This window comes from Acinonyx jubatus, chromosome D2, assembly GCF_027475565.1.
Source record: "Acinonyx jubatus isolate Ajub_Pintada_27869175 chromosome D2, VMU_Ajub_asm_v1.0, whole genome shotgun sequence".
In the NCBI taxonomy this organism is placed as follows: domain Eukaryota; kingdom Metazoa; phylum Chordata; class Mammalia; order Carnivora; family Felidae; genus Acinonyx; species Acinonyx jubatus.
Window position 1 is genome coordinate 56,116,160 of NC_069393.1, and position 14,300 is coordinate 56,130,459.

Genomic DNA, 14,300 nt, shown 5'->3' on the forward strand with positions numbered 1-14,300 from the left:
GGCTGAAGTCGGACGCTTAACCGACTGCGCCACCCAGGTGCCCCATAGTGTTCTTTTATGTTTTAATCAAATATATTATTGTCCCCTCTTTTCCCTCTGTTAATCTTCAGTAACTATTTTAAACATCATAATTTATAAGTTTTGCTGGCAACACATATAGTTTAATGCTTATTGAAATAAAAATATCAGATGCACTTTTTCAATGTGTCAGATTCCCATGAATGCCCTCCTTACCCAACCTAGTCATTAGTTGAGGGGCCTCCCATTCCTCCACTCCTTCTTTTTGTCTCTTTTCTCAAGTACTTGGAACCTACAAAACTCTGGCTCAGTTTCAGCTTTGTCACCTACCACCTATATTAGGTTTCCCTTTCTTTGAAGTTGGTTAAAAAGAATCCCAAACCCACAGTTTTCAGGGTATACTGTACCAATTAAATCAGGAAAAATGCTGGGCATAGATCCTGGCACATAAAAGATACTCAAGAACCAAATGTACCCTCCAGGTTACTGGAGGCAGCAACCTAGACTGGAAAGGCATGAGATGAGGTGAGCAGGGGAATATCTGTCTGAAGGAGAGCATGATTTGGAATGAGGGAAGTACGGAACAGCAAAAACAGACTCTGGATTTCTGGTAGGTGGGAGCCAAACGAAGGGATGGTAAGAGCGGTGTTTCCATTGCAAAAATTTCGAGTTTGAGAAGACCTTAATGGCCATGTGGCTTAAAGCATGTAAACTTGCTACAGTATCCCTGAGAAGTGATTATCTAGGACAGAGAACCCACTCTCATATACTACTACTACTTTTCCACTGTACTACATCTTGAATCCATGAAGGGCTCTTCTAATATAAGTTTAAAATTTGCTCCCTCTTACTGTCCACTCAATGGCTGCTTTCTTGGACCAAGAAATAGTCCAATTTCTCCTTCATGTGACATGTGCGGAAGCAATTCCAATAAAAACTTTGGCTTAAGCTTTTTAGAGCCATTTTGGCCCCACTTTTAACCTAACAAGCTGGATTCAATCATTCTCAGTTGGTCTCAGGCTATTTCTGTGGACTATGAATTAGACTGGAGAGGGGAGAGCTCCAGGCAGGAAAGCAGTGTGACAAGGTTATCTTATCTCAGTACTGCAGGCAAGAATCTGGGTCACAGAAAGAAGTAAAAGTGAGAGGCTGTGAAGGAAAAACTAATAAAATAAGGCTTCTATAGAGTGTAAGAGAAAGAGGAAGGGAATCAGTGATGACCAGGAGCTTGTGAGAGAGAATATTTTGGAGAATACTGATGCCAAAAACATGTAGGTTTTAGGTTTGTCAAGGGGATGGATGATGTTGCTTGAGATATCAAGGATTCAGAGAACATCAAAGAGGAAATACACAATAGGCCAGTGGAGATAGGAGGAGGAGGTAGAGATAAAAGTTGAGATAGGAAAAGACCTGGGTCTTCTAACTATGAGTCATGGAGGAAGTCATGGCTGCAGATGAGTTCTCCAAGAAGATAAGAGAAGTTAACAGAGAGGTCAGAGACCCTCTAAAATGCTTATGGCCCTGGGCACTGCCTCTGTCTACATTTGGCTCAGCTAAGAGTCCTTTCTTTTCCCACTTTGACCACCACATTGTCTTTTTAATATCTTCAGTCTGAGTCAAATTTACATTTGGATGTCAAAGGAATCCCCATATAATACTGGAGTTCCAGCAACATTCATGTGCTGCCTTAAATACACATATATATTGTACTATTTCCATGGTACATTGAACTATGGTCTCCATAATTTAGTGTCACTTTTAAGAGAGGGGCCAATTTAACTATTGATGTGAGTCTGACAAAACGTAAGCCTTTTTCTTGGGTATGCTTGGATAATTAGCTTGCTACATTTACCCTTCATAAATGCAATGCTTCTAAGAAAACATTCAGTGTCAATAATCTGTGGTTATTTGAAAAATTCCTGCCTGTTAACAGAGCTTCTGTTCTCTGATAGTGATTGCCTATGGTAAGAGCCTGCTATATCACATGAAGGAGGTAGCATAGCCTGACATAACCATTTGGTAAGACTAACTCATTAAAAATGATGAAGATGGTGATTTCTAACCAAGACTGGATAAAAGGAAATGGGACTGGATTCCACCTGACTGACTGTCCAGTGACCTGAGGGCAACTCTCTCTGCTTTCCTTTGTCTTTCTCATTGGGAAGATAAAGATGATTCTTAGCTATTAAGCAGTCTCTCCAAAGAGTTAATTAATTTAGTAATGGTTACAAAAGTGTCAGAAGACCAAATAAATCAGAGAAGAAAGTAAGGATTGGGAGAAAGCAAATTCATTAATTAGAGGTGCTTTGGCATCTCCCACATAAACCCTGACAGAACAGTTGGTTCTACAAACACTTAGATGGACACTTTTAGGTAAATCATATTCTTCCTCCAAGCACTCTTGAAATTTCAGCATCTCTTAGGATCAAACCACAAGTGGCTGAGTTGTTCAGCTAAAAGCTGAAGCCAAGAGAGTCTGCGTAGAAATAACATTTCTGGGAACTATTACAAATGCAATGAGGTTGAAACCTTTGTGTGTGGACAAATAGCCTGTCTGGCTCAATACCAGCAACCATTATTCCTCCCTCTGCTGGCCTCTAGATTGGCAGGTCATATCAAGCACACATCTGGGGAGGTGGGAAACATGGCAGAGTATACAAAGTAACTAAAACCTCTTACCAATTCCTTCACCAACTCTCATGCCCCCCTTAATGTTTATGTCTAGTTTACTACCTTTCATCTTATTTAAAACTTTGCCCTTTATTTATTATAAAAGAAATAAGTGTTCATTATAGGCAAATTAGAAGATGCACATAAATAAAATTAAAATATGAAAACGAAAAATCACCATTAAGCCCAACACCTAGAGAAACCCATTAACATTTTGCTGTATAGCCTTTCAGAGATTTTCAGAGTAAATGCACATAAAATTTCCCATAATTAGTTATTTAAAAAACTTAATCCAGATCCTATTCTACTAGTGTATAAATTTAAAACTGTCCCAGCCATGCCCATCCCACAAGGATACTGACAGAAACATTAGTGACTCCAGGTCAAATCATCTTATTCTTACTTTAATTTTAATTCCATTTTGGCCATCTGGGATCCTCTGCCAGGGACAGGTCTCATCTCCTTTCTACCTCTGCCTGCCAGGTTTTTACCCTGATCCCCCTTCTCCCCCTTCTCCAGGACCCTAGATTTAGTCTTTAGGATTGTACTGCAATTAGCTTCTTATGCCCATTAGCCTCTTAAAACATTTAATGAGGAGAATTTGTTGGCTCCAGGGGCAGCTGGTTTTGTTTACCTGGCTCTTTACTTTAAAAGGAAAAACCTTTGCCCCTTATTATCTGACCCCTTCTTTTATTTCAGGTAATTGCATTAGTGCTGGCTTCCCAATGCTCAGGAATTTCCGGACCTATTTTGCTGCCTGCTGCTTTCAGGGAGGAGGGGCAGTCTGCTCTGAATTCTAACACCCAGCCTGCTGAGTGGGCAGGTAATTCCATAAAACTGGGGCCTTCCCCACTGAAGGGGGCAAAACTTGGATAATCATTAGAACAACGCTGTTGACCTATAAAACCTATTCTGACACCTTGAAGCCAAACACTGGAGAGGCTGACTTGAGTCACTCTAAGGCTTTATAAATTGTATTTGCCCCTCCTCCAAAGGCCCTCATCCTGGGCTCCTGCTGAGCACATTGTTCTTCACACTTGCCTTTAGGTTTTCTTTCTGAGGCTACCTTATCCTTGATCTTCTTTGCAATTGGGTCAACCTTCTTATCTTGTGTTCTGAACAACTTTGGGCAGGTAAAGCCTGGATGAAATGAAAACTGTTACAAATAAAAAAAAGATCCTACAGAATATAGATATTTCTTTAGCTTTCTTTTTTTAATTAATTTTTTTCAAACTTTAATAGTTTATTAAGTTTATTAAGACACACAGATAAGTAAATAAAACTTGTTATACAAATGTCCCACTCATGAAACAACCAAACCCTTAGCGAACATTATGCAGAGTATAAATCCGCATTCTAATAATTTTCTGTAAACTTTATATGTTTTTGTATTACTCTCCATGTGTCCATTTGTAATTTGCTTTCTTTTTTTATTTTTATTTTATTTTTTTAAATTTTATTTTTTTAATTTACATCCAAATTAGTTAGCACAGAGTGCAACAATGATTTCAGGAGTAGATTCCTGAATGCCCCTTGTCCATTTAGCCCATCTCGCCTCCCACAACCCCTCGTTTCTTTAGCTTTCTTAAACTAGTTCATATAAATCCATTCAGGAGTCACCAAGCTGACCAAAAGTTTCAGGAATTATAAAGTTTTGTACTCTGGAAAAATGTTATCATTGAAAAATGGTACAAGTAAAGGTCAAGGTTGCAGAAAATCCCACAGACACAAATGGGTACTCAAAAACTATATTTAATAAAAGCATGAGTGCCTGAATAAGCTAATCCACAATGAGCCAAAAGTGTGGCCCTGAGGCACAATTACTGCCAAGGGCCCCATTTATTTGACCTTTTCTTTCTCCTAATTCCTTGCACACTTTGGGTCCTGAGTCTTGAGCCCAGGTCATTCTCCCCAGTGGACCAGGTGTATGTAGAGAGACACAATGTCTTGGCAGAGGCTCAAACAGCTGACCTTTGATACTAGCGATGTTGAGGTGAGCTGTGTGGGAGGCAAGGAAGGAGAAGGAAAGCTATCTGCAGCTCCAGCCATCAGAGTGGGCTCTGAGGAGAGCACCTCTGGGACTTTTCAGAATAGTAGCAGATGATGGTACCAAAGGTGTGGGCAGGAGCAGATCCATGTGTTTGAGTTCTGAAACTTAAACAATTTGTGGGACCATCTTTAAGAAAAAGAAATCAGAAGTACAAAATTAGGTACAAAAGTAAATATTCATTTAGAGTGACAAAATACATCACAACAACCCCCCAGAAACTTAGAGAATCAAACTCTTTTTTTTCTGAGAGCTCTGTCAGCAATTTATCAGAAATGCTTACATAGTACTACTTCCTGATAGCAAACTGCTCTACCCCTTTCCACCTAGAACATTCTACAACTTTCAGCATCTCCTGCACTCTGGGGAGCCAAGACAAGTGAGGGGCTCAAAGCTTCAGTCATTAGCTTCGTGGCCAATTAACTGTGGGGCATCAATAGTAAGAATGTCAAGTTCTAAGTTACTAGAACCTAACCATCTATATGCAATACTTTTGAAACTCAGTGTTTATTTATTGGGAACTGCCTGTATGGTTACCTCATTCTTTCCCTGGCATCTTTTCATATAATTGTCAATATCTGTAGCAGAATAGCACAACTAACTTAACTATAATTAAGTTAGTGCCTTACTAACTAGGAGAACATAGAAGAAAGAGGAAGGAAGGAGCCTTATATGTATTAAGTTACTTCTTATTTACTAGATATTTTACATAATGGGTCTCATTTAACGTCATGAACACTCCTTGTTTTGCAGGTTACAAACTGTGGCTCACAGAGATAAAGTAGGAAACCCGAGATCTTGTATGTACTAAGCAAAAGATAGCAAGCACTCCTCCTTCTCTGTTCTGCCCATGTGGAGCTAGAGAGTACTGTGTTTACTTCATCTGTCCTGTAATCCAGTACAATTGCTTTCCAACTGCCTACTTTAACAATACCGATCAATTGAACAAAACTGAGCTAAACTCAAATTTCTCTAGAAAACAAAACATTACCACAAAATAAAAAAAAAAAACCAAAACAACAAAAGCAAACACCTGGGGAGGTAAGTAAAGGAATGGAGGTGGTATAGATTTACTCTGCAAAAATGTTTTTCAAAGTCTTTTAATAACTGTTATATGAAGAAAAGTGGTTCCATGGTCAAACAGGTTTAAGAAATGTTGGGTTAGGGGCGCCTGGGTGGCTCAGTCGTTTAAGCATCCAACATCAACTCAAATTATGATCTCACAGCTTTGTGAGGTCTGTGCTGACAGCTCAGAGCCTGGAGCCTGCTTCAGATTTTGTGTCTCCCTCTCTGCCCCTCTCCTGCTCTCTCTCTCTCCCTCTCTCTCTCTCTCTCAAAAATAAATAAACATTTTAAAAAATTAAAAAAAAAAAAAGAAAGCCTGGGGTTAAAATCAAGAACTACTTCCTATTCCAGCCATAATGGAATAACTGGTGTAAGAATTACCATTCTGTCACAGACAACTCAAAATCCAAGACAAAATATATAAAACAACCGTTTGAAGGACTAAGAGAGCAACCACTCAGGCTGTGATCTTTGACAGAGGGGTAGGCACATGAAGTGAGCTCCACATTCACCAGAGCTTGTGCCCCTGGATGGGGTGGAGAAAGCTTACTGACCACCAAAATTTGGTGCTCTCCTTCTATAGTGCAGAGCTGTTTGCCAAGAAGCAGCTGCTCAGCCAGAACCTATTATTTCTCTGCCACTGTCAAAGGAAAGGGGCTTAAAAGACTAATCAGCCCAAAGCAATGTGAACAGAAGTAATATATCACTTCCGGGCTGAACTTGATGGAGATGTGTATCACTTCTGAGCAGAAATTAACATGTCTTCCATATAGCCTCTTTCCCCACCGCCAGAGGAATGGAAAGTCTCCAAGGAGAAGTCATGAGATGGAAAAAGCATGGGTCCTGGAATGACCACATATAAGGCCATCTATCAGGTATATCAGGACTGGATATGACATTAATGAAAAACAAACTGTTTAGACCACTGAGATTTGGGGGTTTATTTATTAAAGCAATTAGTGTTCTATTTACTAGTGCATAGGTATTTGTTACAACAAAACTTCATTTCACCAATCTTTTTGATCAGCAGTTCATAATAAAGAGGCATCCTTTGGAAAGAAATGGTCCCTGGTATGAAAATAAAAAGAATAACCTAGAGAATCCTAGTTAATTTTAGTTTGAATCAACTGGGTGACTGTCAACAGGGGGTTGAATTCTTATGCCATGCGACTAATAGTTGATGAGGGGAGAGATCATCTTTCTTCTTCTACATCTAGGCAAGGTGAATATCTGTCCAGGATGAAAACAGTGACCAAGGCAATTACTGCTGACCAAGAAGGACATGGAATCTGCACTTTGGAAGCCAGGCCAATTACTAAAGGTCACATATCAGTAGGTGGCAGTCTTTTAACTCTACATTCAGTATTCTCTAGTAGGTTTCCGTGGAAAACCTGAGTTTTCACTCTGAGGGACAATGATAGTCTGAGGTAGATTTATTTAGGCATTCTCACTCTGAAGAAAATCACATATTCTAATTTGCATACATCACATATGCAGAAACCCAGAGGTTCACCTCTACCTTTCATGAGGCTGCTTATGTACAGATACCCAATGTTCACAAATGTGCACATGCACATACACACACACCCACACATGTACACACACACACACAGAAACTGCTTCTGTAACTACACCTGCCAACATCCTATATATTTTAGTTCCTGCATTTAACTTTTATTCCCAGCAAATTCAGTGTCATAGAGGTATACCTCCTTGAAGTATATTCACCATGTAGAATATTACACCTAGAGAAAATCTTACATCAATATATCTCTTTTCATGACAATTGCCACTTATTCATTTAAAAAGAAAGGCTGGCTCTCACCATATAAAACCTTTGAAGACACTATTTACCATGAACATACGGCTGTGTACACACATGCATATGTGTATATATGTGTTAAGAGAGACTAAGAGGTTGACATGGAGAGACATACTCATCTTTTAGATTTCAAGACTGTGGCAAACATAAAATCAGTTTCTGTGTTGCATAGAAAATGTTACTTGAGCCCCCAAGGAAACCATTTCTGGCAGGATATTTTAAATTTCAGTATTGCATTATTGTGTGATTTAATTTCAGTATCACTAATATTTAAAAATAAAATTGTAATTTTCCTTTAAATACTTTATTTTCAATTGCTGTATTCTTTTGATTCATAATATTTATTTTTTTAATTTCTTTATTTCAAGTTTTTATTTAAATTCTAGTTAGTTAAGGGGTGCCTGAGTGGCTCAGTCAGTTCAGCATCCGACTTCAGTTCAGGTCATGATCTCAAGGTTCATGGGTTCAAGCCCCACATCAGGCTCTGTGCTGACAGCTTAGACTCTTCAGATTCAGATTCTGTGTCTCAGATTTTGTGTCTCCCTCTCTCTCTCCCCCTCCCCTGCTTATGCTTTCTCTGTCTAAAAAAAATTAAATAAATAAATAAATAAATAAATACATAAATAAATTCTAGTTAGTTAATATATACAGTAAAATTGGTTTCAGGAGTAGGATTTAGTGATTCATCACTTACATATAACATCCAGTGCTCATCCCAACAAGTGCCCTCCTCCTTAATGCCCATCACCCATTTAGCCCATCCTCCCATCCACCTTCCCCTCCTCCAGCAATGCTCAGTTTGTTCTCTGTAGTTAAGAGTCTCTTATGGTTTACTAATTTTTAAACAAAACAATGATTCTGTAATAAAAATACATACTCATTTTAAAACTTTAACATGATAACAAAAGTACAAAGTTTAATAATCATACCATACCCCAATGCACCACTTTTATCAGTATTCAGAGAAAATCACTGCAGACAGCTTTGTATGTGTGTGTATATATATATATTATGTATATATATACATAATATATATTCATATATATTCATAATAAAACACTGATATCAACAATTTTAGAGCAATGTTACCATGTTATATATTCTGTTTTCTTAACAAAATAGATAAAATTTAATGGTATTTGAGTGTAATAGAAGAGAAAGAAGTTAAAGTATAATAAGTAATAATGAATATTGGATACTAGTCCCTTGAAATGTTTTTATGAAAAATTTAAAAGAGAAGGGTATTACTCCTATGTCTCTCCAACACTGACAACCACATCAGCCAGTGTTACAATTATTGACAACTACATCAGTCAGTGTTAAAATTTTTGCTTCAACCATCAAACATAATTTAGGAAACTCAAGAGGAGAAATAAAGTCTACTGCATGTATTCAACTTTTACCTTTCTGTTTTTCAATTTTCCTACTTGATGCTCTAAGTTTCCATATTTTTTTTTTTAACGTTTATTTATTTTTGAGACAGAGAGAGACAGAGCACGAATGGGGGAGGTTCAGAGAGAGGGAGACACAGAATCTGAAACAGGCTCCAGGCGCTGAGCTGTCAGCACAGAGCCCGACGCGGGGCTCAAACTCACGGACTGTGAGATCATGACCTGAGCCGAAGTCGGCCACTTAACCGACTGAGCCACCCAGGCGCCCCTAAGTTTCCATATTTTATTAGTTCTTTTCTTTTTAGAAAATTTACTTTAGCCATTCTTTTAGGTAGGTCTTCTGTCAACAAACTCTCTTATTTTTTCCTTCATCTGAAAATGTCTTGATTTCCCTTTTGTTCCTGAAGGATCTTTTTGCTGGATAGAGATTGCTAGATAGACAAGTTTTGACACAAATGTTAGATCTTTTGTTTTGGTCCTACAGATCCTTGAGACTCTGCTCATTATTTTATCTTATTTTTTTCTAGTCTCTGTTCTATTGTTCAGATTGGGTAATTTCTATTATTCTTTCTTCAAGTTCATTGGTTTTTAAAAATCTATCTCTTTATTTCTGCTGTTGAACACATCCACTGAGTTTTTATTTCATTTTCTGTATTTTCACATCCATTTGGTTATTCTTCATACCTTTTATTTCTTTGTTGAGACTTCCTACGTCTTTTCTGAGTCTATTTTTTCATTTGCTTCAAGAGTTTTTGTAATTGTTCATTGAAATAGTCTTATGATGGCTGATTTTTTTCATGATTAAAATTTTTTAAGGTTTTTTTTGAGAGAGAGAGACAGAGCATGAGTGGGGGAGGGACAGAGAGAGAGGGAGACACAGAATCTGAAGTAGGTTCCAGGCTCTGAGCTGTTAGCACAGAGCCTGACACAGGGCTGGAACCCATAAACCCTGAGATCATGACCTAAGCTGAAGTCATACACTTAACTGACTGAGCCATCCAGGCACCACTATGATGGCCGATTTAAAATCCTTAGATAATTTGAACATTTCTGTTATCTCAATGTTTGCATCTATTAATTATTTTTTCTCATTTAAGTTGATATTTTTCTGGTTTTTGGTAGAGAAATGATTTAAAAAAATTTTTTTTAATGTTTATTTATTTTTGAGAGAGAGAGAGAGAGCACAAGCAGAGGAGGGACAGAGAAAGAGGGAGACACAGAATCTAAAGTAGGCTCCAGGCTCTGAGCTAACTTGTATACATCATATATGCAGGACTTTTAAACCTCAAGATCAGGATCTGAGTTGAAGTCAGATGCTCAACTGGGTGAGACACCCAGGTTCCCTGACAAGTGAGTTTTTACATGATATCTGGACATTTTGGGAATTGTGTTATAAGACTCTGCATCTTATTTAACTCTTCTGTTTTGGTTGGCCTCCTCAGACACCACTCTGGCAGGGTAAGAAGGGAACACTGCCTCATCACTGTCATGTATGGTTGGAAGTCCAGGTTCCCCACCTGACCCTCACTGACACTCAGGAGATAGGGGAACTCATTACTGGTGCTTGGGTGTAGAAGTTCCAACTCCCCACTAGACATCTGATATACTACTGATATACTACCCTAAGTTCAAGGGGTAGGAGTGCCTCATTACTGCTCCTCACATGGCCTCCACTGACACAAATCGTGGAGTAACCTCACTACTGCTGGATAGTGGTGAAAGTCCTGAGTCTCCAGTAGGTATCTTCTGACAGAATCCCAGAGGGGAGGGGAAGAGATGTGTCATTCCTGACAAGTGGAGGTAGGAGTCCAGGTTCCCCATTTTGTTTCCACTAACACTGAGTGGGATGGTAGAGAGGGTCTTCATTATAAACTAGCAGAAGTGAAAATCCCGGCACTCCTCATTAGGCCTTCACTGATGGCACCCCAGTGGGGTTTTTGAGATGCTTATTCATAGTCTGGTCAGGGTGAAAGTCTCAGCATTTTGTTTGACCTTTGCTGGCAGGGGTTAGGGGGGGGCAGTACCATGGTTTTTCTGTGGGGTTTGACTAGAGTACAGTGGTTATTGTCTAAAATTTTTCTATTTTGCTAGTCTGTTCCTTTCCTGGACCTCTGGATAGGGAGAGCTGGCCTTTGTTGGAGCACGTTTTGTTTGTATCTGTTGGTGCTTCTCGGTTGCCAGCTCCTCTAGAACCACGTCTGGGATCTATGCAGAAAAAAAAAACACCACATACACAAAAAAACCCCAAACCAAGGAGTTCACCACTGTGCTGTTCCCTGATTCCTAGGCTACCTTATTCTTTCCATCTTTCAGAATTTTTCATGTCTACAAACAATAGCTAGAGCTTTAGTTTTACCTAAATAGAGGAATAAGCAAAAGTATGTATACTCCATCTTTTCTGGAAGCTAAAATTTCTATAATTTATTTTTAACTATAATACCAGAAATTTTAATTTTTAATCTTAATCCTTAAATATAAAAATAGTTAAATTTATTTTATATTTACAACCAATCCCTTTACCACCATTTACCCATCATGATTCCATTTTTGTTTGGCTACTTCATCTTCAAGTAGAAGATTTTCAACAAAGTCTTGTGCATAAACTAACTTTTTCCTAAGTTTCTATGTGCTTGAAAACTTCATTCTGCTGCCTCTATAATGAAAGGTAAGTTTGGTGTATATAATTGGCTGTTATGAGTCTTCCATAATAAATAAGACACCTTAAATATCGAATTTTCGATTGGTTATAACTAGAAGATAGCTAGTTCTGATTGTTTAGGAGAAATACTTAGACATTACTCTCCTAGAAACAATAATACACCCTCTTCCATTTTAGCTGAATGTCCCCTTCCAATCAAATAGGGAAATTCATGATAAGGATGCTGATGACAGTATAAAACTAACAGTTACCGAATGCTTAGTATGCGTCATGCATCATATATATTTATAATACACAATATTATGAGATTATTTGTTCAATAAACACTTGTGGAACTCATGCTATATGCTAGCTATATTCTGGAGTCTAGGTAGAATCTATTCGTGTTCATGTTTTACATATGGAAAAATGAGTCTCAGAGAAGTTGAATATCTTGTTAGTAAATGGCACAGGCCAATATTTGAAGTGAGATATGTATCATGTTTAATCACAACATATACTTACTTTCTAGCTGAATAAATATGATAAATCACATCAGTACCATGAAATAAAATTCAAATCCTTGGGCTAGTACTCAGAATGTATAATTACATGATTTGTACCTGACATATGATTTGATTAGATTTATTTAGCAAGTAGGAATTTTAATGTCATAATTTCAAGGTAAAATGTCACATACCTCTCAACAAAGAAATGATTCCTTACCATCCTTCCTTTCAAAAACCTTCAAAAAATTGAAATTTTTATCATACCCTAAAATGTCCTGTTTTTTTTTTTTTCCTTCAAATATCTTACAAATTCACTGTCATCATTAAACCATAAAACAGGCTGAGAATCAGGGAAAGCATTAGCAGGTTGTCTTCTCTGTGATTAAAGGAGCTTTTGTTTGAACATGAAGAAAAAACAAACTGACTACAAAGATTTTTAGGTAGAAGAACAGCCCCCCTTTAAAGAATTCTCTTTATTTTAAAGACTTAACCAAAATTTAATCAAGACAGAATTAAAAGCAAAGAAATTCTGTTTCTTTTTTTCTTTGAGAGGGAAGATGATAGCTTGATTTCTAAATTAAGAGCAAAATAGTAAAACTTCACTTAATATTCTGGTTACATGCTGGGCAATTAGAGTAGAAGGAACTATGTAAAGACGAGAAGAATAGGAAAATGGGACGGGGGGCATCTCCCTTTCAGGGATCTTTTGGTTTCCCCAAAACTCAAATTGCCATCCTGGCCTCTGTACTTTATCTCTGCACAGCCCACCAAACCTCACCATTCAACAACTAGCCCCCAAAACACTTTTCCAGACATCTCTGTCTTTAAATTGGTGTCTTTTACTTCATACTTAAAGTAATCATTGCTATAGTTGGGATTAAGATTTCCTATATGAGTATTTTCTATTCCTTGAATATTTTTTTTTGTTTTTTATTTTATTTTTGGTCCCCTCTTTTCCTGGTTTTAATTTAACATTGTATATCATTACATTTTATCTCCTCTCTTAGCATGCAATATACTTCTTTCCAAAAATTTAAGTAGTTGCTCTAGAGTTTCCAATATATGTTTTAATCTAAATGTACCTTAAAAATAAAAATATAACATTTTACATGTACTGTAAGTAACTTAAAACATTATTCTCAATTTTTCCCTCCTGCCTCTTTTGGTACTGCTGTCATTCATTTCACTTACCCATATACTAAAATTATCTAATACATTGTTACTATTATTACTTTAAACAGATATCTTTTAGATCAATTAAAAATAAGAAAAATACAAGATTTATTTTACCTTCATTTATGCCTTCCTTGACAATTTTCCTTTATGTAGATTTGAATTCTTGACCTATACTATATTTCTTCTCCCTAAAACACTTCTTTCATTCTTTCTTGTAGGGCAAATCTGCTGGTGATTAATTCCCTCAGTTTTTGCTTGTCTGAGAAAGCCTTTATTTCCCCTTCACATTTCAAAGATGATTTTGCTGGATATAGAACTCTATGTGGGTGAGTTTTTTTCTTTTGACTTTAATTATTTCACACAATTCTCTTCATGCTTGCATGGTTTCCTACTGAGACTTCGTCTCTTTGTTCATATGGCTTCATATCACTGTATTCATATCCTTGTCCTCTATAGGTAAAGTGTAGTTTTCCCCTGGCTTCCTTTGAGGTTTTCTCTTTTTCTTTGGCTTCCTGCAGTTTGAATATGATATTCCTAGGTGTAGGTTTCTTGGTATTTATTGGATTTGATAGTCTCTGAGCTTCCTGGATCTATGGTTTTGTCTTTTGTTAATTTTGGAAATTTTTCACCTATTATTACTTCAAAATGTCAATTACCTCAAGCAGTTATTATTTCATTATTCTTATCTCTTTCTTCTTCTCCTTCTTCAGGTATTACAATTATGTGTATGTCACACTGTCCCACAGTTCTTACATGTTCTGGTTTTTTTTTGTTTTTTTTTTCCCATTCTTCATTTCAGTTTGGGAAATTTCTATTGGCCTTTCCTTAAACTCACTTATTCTTTAGCTATGTCCAGTCTACTGACGAGCACCTTAAAGATATTCTTCATTTCTGTTACAGTGCTTTTGATTTCCAATATTTACTTTTGATTCTTTTGTATAGTTTCCATCTCTCTGCTTATATT

At 37.2% G+C, this 14,300-nt stretch overlaps 1 protein-coding gene across 2 annotated transcripts in view; it reads right to left on the reverse strand.

The window, feature by feature from the left end:
* Positions 1–14,300, reverse strand: part of HPSE2 (heparanase 2 (inactive)) — a 660,017-nt gene that overhangs the window by 158,561 nt on the left and 487,156 nt on the right. The gene's annotated exons all lie outside the window — the stretch shown is intronic.